We start from the raw sequence: 16583 nt of genomic DNA on the forward strand, positions 1-16583 counted from the left end.
GTATTAGGAAACCATCTCAACTCTGGGCTATTAGCATTCTTTGACATTCTCTTTGGCAAGCTGGAGCAGCAGTAAATAGTCAAGTTGAAGAAGAAGAGAAATGCAAGCATGTCAGGATGAGGAAAAGAGCTGGGCAGCCAGTGATGCAGCTAGGTATCATCTCTGGGCTCCGCTGCTGCTAGGTAACATCTTTGCTACCTTGGAGATCATTGATGATGCAGAACTTTGGTCCACAGATGGCACCATTCTGTCATTGGAACCACTAGCCTCCAGTCTTTGGGAGCAGAGCCTCAAGGATAAGATGGGGGAACAGGGGCTTTCTACTCCACCCCCAGCTGTCTCAAGACTGCTGTGCAGATCCAGAGGAAACTCTGAATGGTAAAGTAGCTCCCACCCACTGTCAAGTTACTGCTTTGGCCAGAAAGAAAGTTCTGCCTTGCAAACGACAGCTGGAGTGAGGATGCAGCCTGAGAATGCTGGTAGGCAAACAGCAAATTAGAGTTTCCTGATTCTTATCTCTTAAATGATTCCTTTTAGAGCACATTAGATATATCCCCAAACCTGGAGATGCTGTGAGATATCCCAGCAAATCTGACTGCCATGAGCCACTGCAGAGACTGCCTGTGCTAATTCCTATAGACAGGACCAGGTTATGAGGAGGGCCCTGAGCCCCCAGAACCATGAACCTGCTGGTGGAGAAGAGAGGTGGGGAAGGGATGCAGATGATGGAAGAGAGAGAAGACTGGTTAGCACGTTCACCCTTTTCCTGCCCTCCATCATCTCCAATCCTGCCATACCCTTTCTTTTCCCTCGTCCCATCTGATGGTCCATGAAGCAGATTTTTGAATCTAAGAAGAGGAGTTTAGGACTTCCCTGGTGGCACAGTGGTTAAGAATCCGCCTGCCAATTCAGGGGACATGGGTTCGATCCCTGGTCCACGAGGATCCCACATGCCGTGGAGCAACTAAGCCCGTGCACCACAACTACTGAGCCTGCACTGTAGAGGCCGTGTGCCACAACTACTGAGCCCGTGTGCCACAACCACAGAAGCCCGTGTGCCCTAGAGCCTGTGCACCACAACTACTAAGCCCATGGGCCACAACTATTGAAGGCTGCATGGTCTAGGGCCCGTGTTATGCAACTATTGAACCCCGTGCACCTAGAGCCCATGCTCTGCAACAAGAGAAGCCACCACAGTGAGAAGCCTGTGCACTGCAACGAAGAATAGTCCCCACTCACAGCAACTAGAGAAAGCCCATGCTCAGCAACAAAGACCCAATGCAGCCAAAAAGAAAAAAAAGAAAAACAAAAAAGAAGAGGGGTTCATAGAAAGACTAATATGAAGATCCTGGAGGGGGCTGTGTTTGTAGTAGAAAAGCATGGGCTTTGGAATCAGGCTGTGGGTGTGAATCTTGGCCTTGACCTTACTAGCTACTTGATCTTGAGGCTCTGAGTAAAATGTCAATAACAATACCTACCCTGCAGGGCTGATGAGGGGAATTAAGATTACTCAAGTGAGAAATTGGAGAGGAATATTAATGCCCCGTTCCTTTCTCCTCTTCTCCATCTTCTCACTATGTCCTGTAAAATGTACTGCCTAAATAGTCTCCAAACGACTCCTTTGCTCTCTTACACTCAACGTCACTGCACTTCAGGACGTCATTATCTCTTGTCTGGACCACAGAAGCACCTTAACTGCTTTTATTCTTGTTCAAGTTCAGAGAGTCAGATTAACTATCAGAAATACAAGTCTAACCATAGCTTTCTTGTCTCATAGCCCAGGATGGGTGTCCTATAGATTTTTCTTTCCCTGGTATTTCTGCACTTTAAAAAATATCTGTCTGCTTATACATTGAGATCAGGTTTCGTCATCACACTTTGAATGCCCTGATGGTGGAGACATTCATCTCTGTAGCTCCAGAAACTAGCATGATGCTTCACAGAGAGTAGGCCTTTTTTTTTTAATTGAAGTATAATTAATTTGCAATGTTGTGTTAGTTTCAGGTTTACAGCAAAGTGATTCAGTTATAGTACATATATATATATTCTTTTTCAGATTATTTTCCTTTATAGGTTATTACAAAATATTAAGTATAGTTCCCTGTGCTATACAGTAGGTCCTTGTTGGTTATCTATTTTATATATAGTAGCGTGTATATGTTAATCCCAAACCCCTAATTTATCCCTCCCTCCACCCTTTCCCTTTGGTAACCATAAGTTTGTTTTCTGTGTCTCTGGGTCTATTTCTGTTTTGTATATAAGTTCATTTGTATAATGTTCTTTTAGATTCCACATATAAATAATATCATATGATATTTGTCTTTATTTGGTTTACTTCACTTATGATAATCTGTAGGTCCATCCATGTTGCTGAAAATGGCAACATTTCATTCTTTTTATGGCTGAGTAATATTCCATTGTGTGTGTGTATGTGTGTGTGTGTGTGTGTGTGTGGTGCATATATACACCACATCTTCTTTATAGGTCTTGAATGGAGATTTATATATAATTGAATGAATGATTACATATTTAATGTAATAAGGAAACTGGCACTTAAAAGATATTCAGCAAATGATTATCAGTTCAAGGAATAAATGGTTTAAATATTTGAAATTGAGATGGTGCTGAAAATTCTGGTTTTGCTCCTTGATGACATGTTTTTTGGTGTGGATTGTTAAGGCTGTCTTGGTATATAGTAGGTGATCCAAGATTTGTTGACCAAATGAATGAATAGATGAATGAATGAATCCTATAGAATAAGGGCAGGTACTATTATCTGCATTTGACTAAGGAAGAAAATAAGGCTTAGAGAAGTTGCTACTAAGCTCTGGGACATGCCCAAGGAGGTCCAATCACCTGGAAGTAGGTGGCAGGGTCAGAAGTAAGTGCTGGTGGTTTGCCTGCCATATCAGTTCTGCAAAAGTCCTTCCTCGCCAGAACACAGTGCAACCAGCTGGGCAAGTGTGGAAACCAAGAATTTTTCCTACTTTGCTCTATTTTCTTGGGGTTGATTAGTGATGGATTTGCAAGGCCAGGAACATGGAAATGCAGGAACAGCAGCTGCTAGAATAGCTGTTGCCAGGTGAAAAACTGATTTGCAAAAAGCAGCAGTTGGGTGCACATTGTTCTACTTTATTAGCACATCACAGTAGAATGAAAGGAAGGTCATATCAAATTGCTTCCAAGAGCTCCAAGCTCCACTGATACTGAATCATTCAACTATTTGAACTCTCCAGCCCAATACACAATATATTTTTTGGTCCTGTTAGATGGTTCTCACATAGACTACTTCTCATGTGTAACTACAGAACCCACTGTTGTCACTTAAGAGATACAGGCCATAAGATGCATCAGCACTAAAGTAAATGCATTCAGGACAGTGTGAACAGCATAAATGGAAACCCAGTAGAAAGGCTAGTTAAGGGCTGACTTCCTTCCTATTATAGGAAACACCAGCAGGAGAGGGGAGTATCAGGGTATCTACCTCTGCTCCCTCCCTGCCATGCTGAGGGTCTGGCAGTACCTGTGTTCCTTTGTCACCACAGCTCCTGGGGGAAAGAGATGGGTTCTACAGCTTTACTCTCTGGTAACATAATTCCTTGTCTTGTCCCTTTCGACCTGGGTGGTAAAAGCTTCCTGCTATTGTTATTCCTGGGCACTTAACCATCTCTCATTTTACATCTGTAAAACACTCCTTCATTAAATGTCCTGCCAGGATCCTGACTGGTATAGAGGAGAAAATAATTTCTCAGCTTTCTCCTTAAGACAGCAGGTTGTTAGCTGTCCTAGAAAAATGTGGGAAGAAAACACACTGCCAGAGACTTAGTATTAAAACATGGTGTGGACTAGATTCCCTTAAGCAAAGGATATTTGCTGTCATTCTCTTAGCCAAATTGTTTGCAAGAGTAGGGCAGCCTGATATGTGTTACTTTTTAAGACTTATCAGAATACATTGTACATAGTCAGTAAGCATTTCATGAGTAGACAAAGGCATGGGGAATGTTTCCTGTTGTCTTCTGTAAGGTCATCTGGATCCAACAGAGGAAGTGAAGAGAGTAACTGGCTTTATTCTCAGCTCCAAGCTGAGGGTCAAGACCCTTGCCTTTCATTTCTGACTGTGGGGACTGTGGAAAGTTGCTTAATCTTGCTGATCTCAGTTTTATTACCACCAAATAGGTACAAAAATACCAACTCCATAAGGTAGGGATGATTAAATGACATGTTACAGGTAAAGTGCTGAGCAGAGTGCCTAGAGCTTGGTGCTCAGATTTTTGACTAGAAAATGAGGTCTGCAAAACACAGGGGGTGCAGAGACCACCCTCTGGTATATTCATTTTATTTTATTTAATTAATTTATTTATTTATTTATAAATTTATTTATTTATTTTTGGCTGCATTGGGTCTTCGTTGCTCAATGAGGGCTTTCTCTAGTTGTTGTGAGCGGGGGCTACTCTTCATTGTGGTGCGCAGGCTTATTATGGTGGCTTCTCTTGTGGCAGAGCACGGGCTCTAGGCATGCAAGCTTCAATAGTTGTGGCATGTGGGCTCAGTAGTTGTGGCTCGTGGGCTCTTGAGCACAGGCTCAGTAGTTGTGGCATATGGGTTTAGTTGCTCCAAAGCCTGTGAGATCTTCCAGGACCAGGGTTTAAACCCGTGTCCCCTGCATTGGCAGGTGGGTTCTTAACCACTGTGCCACCAAGGAAGTCCCTGGTGTATTCATTTTATGTTGTTGTGTAACAAGTTACTACAACACAGTGGCTTAGAAGAACACACACTTGTTATCTCACAATTTCCATGGGTCAGGAATCCAGACACACCTTAGCTGTGTCCTTGCTCAGGCTCTCACAGGCTGAGATCTAGGTGTGGGCTGGGCTGCATTATCATCTGGATGCTGGATTAAGGAAGGATCTGCTTCCAACCTCCCTCAGGCTGTTGGCAGAATTTGTGGCTGTAGAATTCATGGCAGTTTTTTTCTTGAAAGCCAGAAACAGAGAGACAGTGTCTCTGCTCCTTGAAGTCTCTGACTTCAGGGAAAGCATAGGTCCTCTCTTAAAGGGTCTATAGTTAGGTCAGGTCCACCAGGATAATCTCCCTTTGAGCAATTAAATGTCAACTGATTAGGGCTCTTAATGACATCTTCACCTTTGTCATATAATGTAACATAACCACAAGAATATGTGCCACCACTTTTCATGTATCTACTGGTTAAAAGGTCACAGGTCCTGCCCACACTAAAGGGGAGGAAAATACAGAAAGACATGGATACTAGGGGGTGGGAATCACCATATCCTGGGTGTGTGAACAACTGGAGTGAAAGGGGAATATTAGCACTTGCATTTATATTCATTTTTATCACAGTCTTTAAATTTTTATTATTGTATAAAATTTAAAATATACATACTATATTAGTACAAGATTAAAGGTGTATAATTAATAAAATATGTATATATTGAAAGTGCTTTTATTGATAGAAATGCTTCATAAAAATTGTGATTTCAAGCAACAGCTCTTTCCCCTACTTTCTCTTCTCACTTTTGCTAATTATCTGTGATATCCTGTGCAAATGATTTAACCTATGACTCAGCTTTTTTATCTGCAAAAATGGGAATAATAATTCCTGCCCTGTCTACCTCCTACATGAGGTTCTAAAGAGAAAATGTTGGGAAGCATTTGGAAATAGACACAATACATACAAAGTAGGCAGAAAAGCAAAGGAGAGTTTATCATCTCTTATTTTACACTAAGAAAAGTGAGAAAGAATTGTTCAAGGTGCCATCTCCTTTCTGCCTATACTTGATTTCTCCAACATATATGCAAGATCCTCCCAAGAGATTTAAATACTACAGGGCTCTCTGGGATTTTACAAGCTTACAATAACCCTTGAGGTTCTTATTTCCTGGCTGTTCACTGCAAGGGCACTTCACCTGAAATGTGATGGGTGATATTAAGTTTCAGGAAAGTCCTTGGTATTTCTCCTCTTCCCTCATCCTTCAATCATTGACAATGATGGATAAACAAACCTGCTATTTTGTTTTTTCTCCTACCTTGGAGACAGCAATTGAACCCATTCCCCCATTTCCCCCAGGCATCAGAATTTGAGACATAAAGAAGGGCCTCCAGAAACCTTCAGGAGGTATCAGATGGACTTTGGAGTCAACCAGACCTGGACTCAGGTTCTGTCCTTAAGAGGTCTGTGAATTTTTAGGGGTTTATTCAAATCTCTAAGCTTCAGTTTCCTTCTTTGTTAGCCTTGCAATTTTGTTGTGTGGATTAGAGGGGACGGAAGATGGGAAAGTACCTGGCATACAGTAGGTGAACAGTAGGGGCTTAATGCTCTTTTCCTGTCTGTAAGTCCAGGTTCAAGTCATGATTTGGTTTCTAATGAGCCATGTTGTCCAGGGCCAGTCTTTTCTCCTCTCTGGGCCTCTATTCCACGATTCTAAGGACCCCTAGGTTCAAACCCCAGCACTGCTGCACAAGATCCCATGGGACCTGGGACAAGTCACAGAAGTGTCCTCCATGTTGTCCTCCTCATTCCAGTGTCGTCATTCTCAGCCCACTGATTTTAAAGAACAGTTGATGAAACCTGTGGTCACATGTTTTGTAAAGAAGTTAGATGCTGCAGCTACAGTCTCAAATATACACTCAGCTCTGTGTATAATAGGTTGTGATCAAGAATGAACAATGCAGAAATGGGGTAAAAGACAAACCCATTTCAGAAAACTAACACAAGTATAGAAGGACAGTACTTCTACTTGTGTAAGTTTGTTATCACCAGATAGTCACTCTATTGCCAGGTTACTTTAAACCTAAAGTTACTTTAAGCCTTTAAGACATTGGAATTTAAGAGGAGGCAAGCCAAATTGATCTATAGTCTATTTCCTAATTTTGTATAAGGTATACAAAATTATACCAAAATAAGGTATGTATCCAAAAATAATTTTTGTATACAAAAATAAGGTATATTTGCCTATCACCAGGAAAACCCGCAGGGACTTTTAAAAATAATTACTTCAATTTTTACTTTTTCAATAGGAACTAAAAAGGACTAAGCAAATAGAGAATGTTGGCATGGCTACTAAAAATTGTTTGTATATTTTAAACTGGTCTTTTCTTTTTTCTTGTTGCAAAAGTAACACATTCTTAAGGTAGAACATTTTTTTAAAATTCTTAAAAAATAGTTTTATTGCTTAGCCACTGAGAAATGTGTACTGTTAACATCATTTTGGTGTGTTTCCTTCTAATCTCATGCACATGTGCACTTGCACACATGTTCAAACACACACACACACACACACCATCTATTCATTGACAACACTTACATTCATGCTCCAGCCCAGCTCTCTCTTCTGAGAGCCAGACTAGTGTACTGGTTTGCCCAAGACTGATGGTTTCCTGGGATGCAGGACTTTCTGTGCTAAAACTGAGACAACCGTGGGCCAACTGTCACTGAATGACCCACACACCTTCAACTTAGCAGGTACAAAACTGAACTCATCATTCTCGCCCCAAAACTCCTGCTCCTTTGATGGTCTGATCTTAAGGAATTGTACCATTTTCCACCCATGTGACCAAGTCAGGAGTTAGGGACTGATGCTTGAGGCATTCCTCTTCCTGTCTCTCCGTGCAACAGCCAATCTGGTAAAAAGTCTAATCATCCCTGTCTGGTAAGTAACCCTTACTTGGATGGCGACCCTGACTTCTAACCAGATCTCCCACTTCAAGCCTTGCCCTCCTTCAATCCAAATTCCACAAATAGGCAGAGTATCGATCCCAACAATTCAAGTATGACCATGTCACTCTCCTGCATAGAAACTCCAGTGCCTCCCATTGTTCTCAGGATAAAAATCAAAATTCCTTAACGTGGCCCAAGGGTTCTCTTTACCCACCTCTAATCCACCGCTGGGGCCTCTTCCCCAGCACATTAAAAGCCTGCAGCACTGGGCCTATTAATCATGAACTTCTGGGCTTTTTACATATCTCCAAAGTCCTGACTTAGATGCTCTATTTTCACAGGAAGGCTGCTCCGAAGGCTGTAAATATTTTATGTTCTTTATAATAAATTTAAGTTACATGTCAGCCGAATTTTGAAGATAGTTGACTGAAAAAGACTTACAAAACTTCCTGAGAGATCTTGTATCAGACTGTTGTCTCCTCAGTACCTTTAAGAAATATCCAACCAGGGACTAAATTTCCTTTGACTATTTGGTTAAAGTAGAGGTTCTCCACCTTGGGTGCACATTAGAATCACTTCAGCAGCTTTTCAAAATTTCTGATGTTTTGGGCTCATACCCAGAAATTATTTAATTGGTCTGAAGTGGGATCAATACTTTTTAAAGGTCTCCAGGTGATTACAGTATGTATCCAAGGTTGAGAACCACTGCCTTAGTCATGCCACTGCAGTGCCCCCTGGTGTTGCCACACAATTATTTTCTGCTCATCCTGAGTTTAACTATGGGCTTCCTCGCCTATTGTTACTTACAAACTTCTCTAGCAGGAGTCAGTTTTAGCAGCAATGAAGTGATATTTTGATATCCATGTTTCTGAAATCTGTCTTAATTTCTCAATTGGAACAAACTCAGGAAGGGATGCAATGCATTTTCACCCTTAAACCCCAACAGAGAGGAAGATAGTAAAGAAACAATTGACTAGAGAAGTGGTTCTCAACCGGGATAATTTTGTTCATCAGGGGACATTTAGCAATGTCTGGAGATGGTTTTGGTTGTCACAATGGCAAGTATATTATTGACATCTAGTTGATACAGGCTAGGGATGCTGCTAAATATACAATGCACAGGTCAGCCCCCTACAGTGAAGATTTGTTTGGCCCCAAATGTCAGTAATGTTAAAGTTGAGAATCCCTGATTGATAGATGAGATGACTCCAAAGCTTCTTTCTAGCTTTAAAATATCTGTATCAAATTGGTGAAGCCACTATGGAAAACCGTATGGAGGTCCCTCAAAAAACTGAAAATAGAGTTGCCATATGATCCAGTAATCCCATTACTGGGCATATATCTAGACAAAATTATAATTCAGAAAGATCAGCTCTGTGCTTTGTGACCACATAGAGGGGTGGGATGGGGAGGGTGGAAGGAAGACGCAAGAGGGAGGAGATATAGGGATATATGTATATGTATAACTGAATCACTTTGTTATAAAGCAGAAACTAACACACCATTGTAAAGCTATTATACTCCAATAAAGATGTTAAAAAAAATACATGCACCCCTATATTCATAGCAGAACTATTTAAAATAGCCAAGACATGGAATCAACCTAAATGTCCATCAACAGATGAAAGGATAAAGAAGATGTGATAGATAGATAGATAGATAGATAGATAGATAGATAGATAGATAGATAGATAGATAGATGGTAGAATATTACTCAGCCATAAAAAAGAATGAAATAATGCCATTTGCAGCAACATGAATGGACCTAGAGATTTTCATACTAAGTGAAGTCAGACAGAGAAAGACCATATGATATCATTTATATGTGAATCTAAAATATGATACAAATGGACTTATCTATGAAACAGAAACAGACTCACAGACATAGAGAACAGACTTGTGGTGGCCAAAGGGGAGGGGGGTGGGAGAGGGGTGGATTGGGAGCTTGGGGTTAGCAGATGCAAACTACTATATAGAATGGATAAACAACAAGGTCCTACTGTAGAGCACAGGGAACTATATTCAATAGCCTGTGATAAACCATAATGGAAAAGAATATGAAAAATAATGTATATATTTGTATAACTGAATCACTTTGCTGTACAGCAGAAATTAACAGAATATTATAAATCAACTGTACTTCAGTAAAATAAATTTAAAAAGTACTTGTGGAGGAGCTTCAAGATGGCAGAAGACTAAGAAGTGGAGATCAACTTCCCCCCCACAAATACATCAGAAATACATCTACCTGTGGAACAACCCCTACAGAACACCTACTGAAGACTTGCAGAAGACGTCAGACCTCCCAAAAGGCAAGAAACTCCCTACGTACCTGGACGCCCTCAGGCGACCTACACGCAGAGGTGGGGCCAAATCCAAAGCTGAACCCCAGGAGCTGTGTGAACAAAGAAGAAAAAGGGAAATCTCTCCCAGCAGCCTCAGGAGCAGCGGATTAAATCTCCACAATCAACTTGATGTACCCTGCATCTGTGGAATACCTGAATAGACAACGAATCATCCAAAATTGAGGCAGTGGACTTTGGTAGCAACGATATATATATATTTTTCCCTTTTTATCTTTTTGTGAGTGTGTATGTGTATGCTTCTGTGTGTGATTTTGTCTGTATAATTTTGCTTTTACCATTTGTTCTAGGGTTCTGTCTGTCCGTATTTTTTTTTTTTTTTTAGGATAGTTTTTAGTGCTTGTTATCATTGGTGGATTTGTTTTTTGGTTTGGTTGCTCTCTTCTTTCTTTGTTTCTTTTTTTCTTTATTACTTTTTAAATGTTTTATTTTACTTTTAATAATTATTTTTTATTTTAATAGCTTTATTATATTTTATTTTATTTATTTATTTTTCTTTCTTTCTTCCTTTTTATCTCCTTTTTATTCTGAGCTGTGTGGATGACAGACTCTTGGTGCTCCAGCTGGGCATCAGGGCTGTGCCTCTGAGGTGGGAGAGTCAAGTTCAGGATATTGGTCCACCAGAGACCTCCCAGAACCATGTAATATCAAAGGGCAAAAATCTCCCAGAGATCTCCATCTCAATGCCAAGACGCAGCTCCACTGAATGACCAGCAAGGTACAGTGCTGGACACCCTATGCCAAAAAATTAGCAAGACAGGAACACAACACCATCCATTAGCAGAGAAGCTTCCTAAAATCATAATAAAGTCACAGACACCCCAAAACACAACACCAGATGCAGACCTGCCCATCAGAAAGACAAGATCCAACCTTATCTACCAGAACACAGGCACTAGTCCCCTCCACCAGGAAGCCTACAAAACCCACTAAGCCAACCTTAGCCACTGGGGGCAGACACCAAAAACAAGAGAAACTACGAACCTGCAGCCTGTGAAAAGGAGACCCAAAACACAGTAAGTTAAGCAAAATGAGAAGACAGAGAAACATTCAACAGGTGAAGGAGCAAGGTAAAAACCCACCAGACCTAAATAATGAAGAGGAAATAGGCAGTTTACCTAAAAAGAATTCAGAATAATGATAGTAAAGATGATTCAAAATCGTGGAAATAGAATGGAGAAAATACAAGAAACATTTAACAACGACCTAGAAGAACTAAACAGCAAACAAACAATGATGGACAACAAAATAAATGAAATTAAAAATTCTCTAGAAGGAATCAATAGCAGAATAACTGAGGCAGAAGAACGGATAAGTGACCTGGAAGATACAATAGTGGAAAAAACTACTGCAGAGCAGAATAAAGAAAAAAGAATGAAAACAATTGAGGACAGTCTCAGAGACCTCTGGGAGACAATTAAATGAACCAATATTCGAATTATAGGGATCGCAGAAGAAGAAGAGAAAAAGAAAGGGACAGAGAAAATATTTGAAGAGATTATAGGTGAAAATTTCCCAAAGGAGTTAATCAAGTCCAGGGAGCGCAGAAAGTCCCATACAGGATAAATCCAAGGAGAAACACGCCAAGACACATATTAATCAAACCACCAAAAATTAAATACAAAGAAAAAATATAAAAAGCAGCAAGGGAAAAACAAAAAAATAACATACAGGGAAATCCCCATAAGATTAACAGCTGATTTTTAAGCAGAAACTCTGCAAGCCAGAAGGGAGTGGCAGGACATATTTAAAGTGATGAAAGGGAAAAACCTACAACCAAGATTACTCTACACAGCAAGGATCTCATTCAGATTTGATGAATAAATTAATACCTTTACAGACAAGCAAAAGCTAAAAGAATTCAGCACCACTGAACCAGTTTTACAACAAAAGCTAAAGGAACTTCTCTAGGCAGGAAACACAAGAGAAGGAAAAGACCTACAATAACAAACCCAAAACAATTAAGAAAATGGTAATAGGAACATACATATTGATAATTACTTTAAACGTAAATGGATAAATGCTCCAATCAAAAGACACAGATTGGCTGAAGGGATACAAAAACAAGACCTGTATATATGCTATCTACAAAAGACTCACTTCAGACACAGGGACACATACAGACTGAAAGTGAAGGGGTGGAAAAAGGTATTCCATGCAAATGGAAATCAAAAGAAAGCTGGAGTAGCAATTCTCATATCAGACAAAATAGACTTTAAAACAAAGACTATTACAAGAGACAAAGAAGGACACTATATAATGATCAAGGGATCAATCCAAGAAGAAGATATAACAATTGTAAATATTTATGCACCCAACATAGGAGCACCTCAATACATAAGCCAAATGCTAACAGCTGTAAAAGGGGAAATCGACAGTAACACAATCATATTAGGGGACTTTAACACCCCACTTTCACCAAAGGACAGATCAACCAAAATGAAAATAAATAAGGAAACACAAGCTTTAAATGATACATCAAATAAGATAGACTTAACTGATATTTATAGGACATTCCATCCAAAAACAACAGAATACAATTTCTTCTCAAGTACCCATGGAACATTCTCCAGGATAGATCATATCTTAGGTCACAAATCAAGCCTTGGTAAATTTAAGAAAATTGAAATCGTACCACGTATCTTTTCTGACCACAACACTATGAGACTAGATATCAATTACAGGAAAAAATCTGTAAAAAATACAAACACATGGAGGCTAAACAATACACCACTTAATACTCAGGAGATCACTGAGGAAATCAAAGAGGAGATCAAAAATACCTAGAAACAAATGACAATGAAAACACGATGACCCAAAACCTATGGGATGCAGCAAAAGCAGTTCTAAGAGGGAACTTTATAGCGATACAATCCTACCTTAAGAAACAAGAAACATCTCAAATAAACAACCTAACCTTACACCTAAAGCAATTAGAGAAAGAAAAACAAAAAACCCCTCAACATTAGCAGAAAAAGAAAGAAATGATAAAGATCAGATCAGAAATAAATGAAAAAGAAATGAAGGAGACAATAGCAAAGATCAATAAAACTAAAAGCTGGTTCTTTGAGAAGGTAAACACAATTGATAAACCATTAGGCAGACTCATCATGATAAAAAGGAAGAAGACTCAAATCAATAGAATTAGAAATGAAAAAGGAGAAATAACAACTGACACTGCAGAAATACAAAGGATCATGAGAGATTACTACAAGCAACTATATGCCAATAAAATGGACAACCTGGAAGAAATGGACAAATTCTTAGAAATGCACAATCTGCCAAGACTGATCCAGGAAGAAATAGAAAATATGAACAGACCAATCACAAGCACTGAAATTGAAACTGTGATTAAAAATCTTCCAACAAACAAAAGCTCAGGACCAGATGCCTTCACAGGCAAATTCTATCAAACATTTAGAGAAAAGCTAACATCTATCTTTCTAAAACTCTTCCAACATATAGCAGAGGGAGGAACATTCCCAAACTCATTCTACGAGGTCACCATCACCCTGATTCCAAAACAGACAAAGATGTCACAAAGAAAGAAAACTACAGGCCAATATCACTGATGAACATAGATGCAAAAATCCTCAACAAAATACTAGCAAACAGAATCCAACAGCACATTAAAAGGATCATACACCATGATGAAGTGGGGTTTATCCCAGGAATGCAAGGATTCTTCAATATATGCAAATCAATCAATGTGATACATCATACTAGCAAATTGAACAATAAAAACCATATGATCATCTTAATAGATGCAGAAAAAGCTTTTGACAAAATTCAACACCTATTTACGATAAAAACCCTCCAGAAACTAGGCATAGAGGGAACTTACCTCAACATAATACAGGCAATATATGACAAACCCTCAGCCAACATCGTCCTCAATGGTGAAAAACTGAAACCATTTCCACTAAGATCAGGAATAAGACAAGGTTGCCCACTCTCACCACTATTATTCAACATTGTTTTGGAAGTTTTAGCCACAGCAATCAAAGAAGAAAAAGAAAGAAAAGCAATGCAAATCATAAAGAAGAACTAAAGCTGTCACTGTTTGCAGATGACATGATACTAGACATAGAGAATCCTAAAGATGCTACCAGAAAACTACTAGAGCTAATCAATGAATTTGGTAAAGTAGCAGGGTACAAAATTAATGCACAGAAATCTCCTGCATTCCTATACACTAATGATGAAAAACCTGAAAGTGAAATTAAGGAAACACTCCCATTTACCATTGCAATAAAAAGAATTAAATACCTAGGAATTTACCTACTTAAGGAGACAAAAAGCCTGTATGCAGAAAACTATAAGACACTGATGAAAGAAATTAAAGATGATACAAATAGATGGAGAGATATACCATGTTTTTGGATTGGAAGAATCAACATTGTGCAAATGACTCTACTACTGAAAGCAATTTACAAAGTCAATGCAATCCCTATCAAATTACCAATGGCATTTTTCACAGAACTAGAACAAAAAATTTCACAAGTTGTATGGAAACACAAAAGACCCCGAATAGCCAAAGCAATCTTGAGAAAGAAAAACGGAGCTGGAGGAATCAGGCTCCCTGTCTGCAGACTATACTACAAAGCTACAGTAATCAAGACAGTATGGTACTGGCACAAAAACAGAAATAGAGATAAATGGAACAGGATAGAAAGCCCAGAGATAAACCCATGCACATATGGTCACCGTATCTTTGATAAAGGAGGCAAAAATATACAATGGAGAAAAGACAGCCTGTTAAGTAAGTGGTGCTGGGAAAACTGGACAGCTACCTGTAAAAGATTGAAATTATAACACTCTCTAACACCATACACAAAAATAAACTTAAAATGGATTACAGACCTAAATGTAAGGCCAGATAATATAAAAGTCTTCGAGGAAAACATAGGCAGAAAACTCTATGACATAAGTCACAACAAGATCCTTTTTGACCCACCTCCTAGAGAAATGGAAATGAAAACAAAAATAAACAAATGGGACCTAATGAAACTTAAAAGCTTTTGCACAGCAAAGGAAACCATAAACAAGACAAAAAGACAACCCTCAGAATAGGAGAAATTATTTGCAAATGAAGCAACTGACAAAGGATTAATCTTCAAAATTTACAAGCAGCTCATGTAGCTCAACATCAAAAAAACAAACAACCCAATGCAAAAATGGGCAGAAGACCTAAATAGACATTTCTCCAAAGAAGATATACAGATTGCCAACAAACACATGAAAAATGCTCAACATCACTAATCATTAGAGAAATGCAAATCAAAACTACAATGATATCATCTCACACCGGTCAGAATGGCCATCATTAAAAAATCTACAAACAATAAATGCTGGAGAGGGTGTGGAGAAAAGGGAACCCTCTTGCACTGTTGGTGGGAATGTAAATTGATAGAGCCACTATGGAGAACAGTATGGAGGTTCCTTAAAAAACTAAAAATAGAACTACCATACAACCCAGCAATCCCACCACTGGACATATACCCTGAGAAAACCATAATTCAAAAAGAATCATGTACCACAATGTTCATTGCAGCTCTATTGACAATAGCCAGGACATGGAAGCAACCTAAGTGTCCATCGACAGATGAATGGATAAAGAAGATGTGACACATATATACAATGGAATATTACTCAGCCATAAAAAGAAATGAAATTGAGTTATTTGTAGTGAGGTGGATGGACCTAGAGTCTGTCATACAGAGTGCTGTAAGTCAGAAAGAGAAAAACAAATACCGTATGCTAACACATATGTTGGAATCTAAATTAAAAAAAAAAAATGATCATGAAGAACCTAGTGGCAAGACGGGAATAAAGACGCAGACCTGTTAGAGAATGGACTTGAGGAGACAGTGAGGGGGAAGGGTAAGCTGGGGCAAAGTGAGAGAGTTGCATGGACATATATACACTACCAAATGTAAAATAGATAGCTAGTGATAAGCAGCCGCATAACACAAGGAGATCAGCTTGGTGCTTTGTTACCACCTAGAGGGGTGGGATAGGGAGGGTGGGAGGGTGAGAGCCACCAGAGGGAAGAGATATAGGGATATATATACATGTATATGTATATGATTCAGTTTTTTATAAAGCAGAAACTAACACACCATTGTAAAGCAATTATACTCCAATAAAGATGTTAAAAGATGTTAAAAAAAAAAAAAAAGTACTTGTATCAGTGACTAGCCATGGAAGAGTCTGAGTATTATGAGGAACTGGAGTGAATGAATAAATAAGTTAGTTTTGGCAAGAAGGAAACAATGGATTCCGATACTGAGAAATTTTAAGGTGGAGATGGGTGAATTGAAGGAAAGATGTCGTTGAGGTCGTCTCTTGACTGCTTCTTCGGTATCAGTGATTCTCTGCCTGTGAACTCTGGACCAGCAGCATCAGCATCCCGTGGCAACTGTGAGAAATGGAAATTCTCCGGCTGTACCCCATACCGACTGAATCAGAAACTCTGGGGTTAGAGCCCATATATGTGTGTTTTAACAAGCCCTCCAGGAGATTCTGATGCATGCTCAAGTTTG

At 39.2% G+C, this 16583-nt stretch overlaps 1 protein-coding gene across 1 annotated transcript in view; it reads right to left on the reverse strand.

Moving 5' to 3' along the window:
* CPNE4 (copine 4) overlaps positions 1 to 16583 on the reverse strand; it is a 438687-nt gene that overhangs the window by 106875 nt on the left and 315229 nt on the right. The gene's annotated exons all lie outside the window — the stretch shown is intronic.

This window comes from Balaenoptera musculus, chromosome 4 (genome assembly GCF_009873245.2).
Source record: "Balaenoptera musculus isolate JJ_BM4_2016_0621 chromosome 4, mBalMus1.pri.v3, whole genome shotgun sequence".
In the NCBI taxonomy this organism is placed as follows: Eukaryota; Metazoa; Chordata; class Mammalia; order Artiodactyla; family Balaenopteridae; genus Balaenoptera; species Balaenoptera musculus.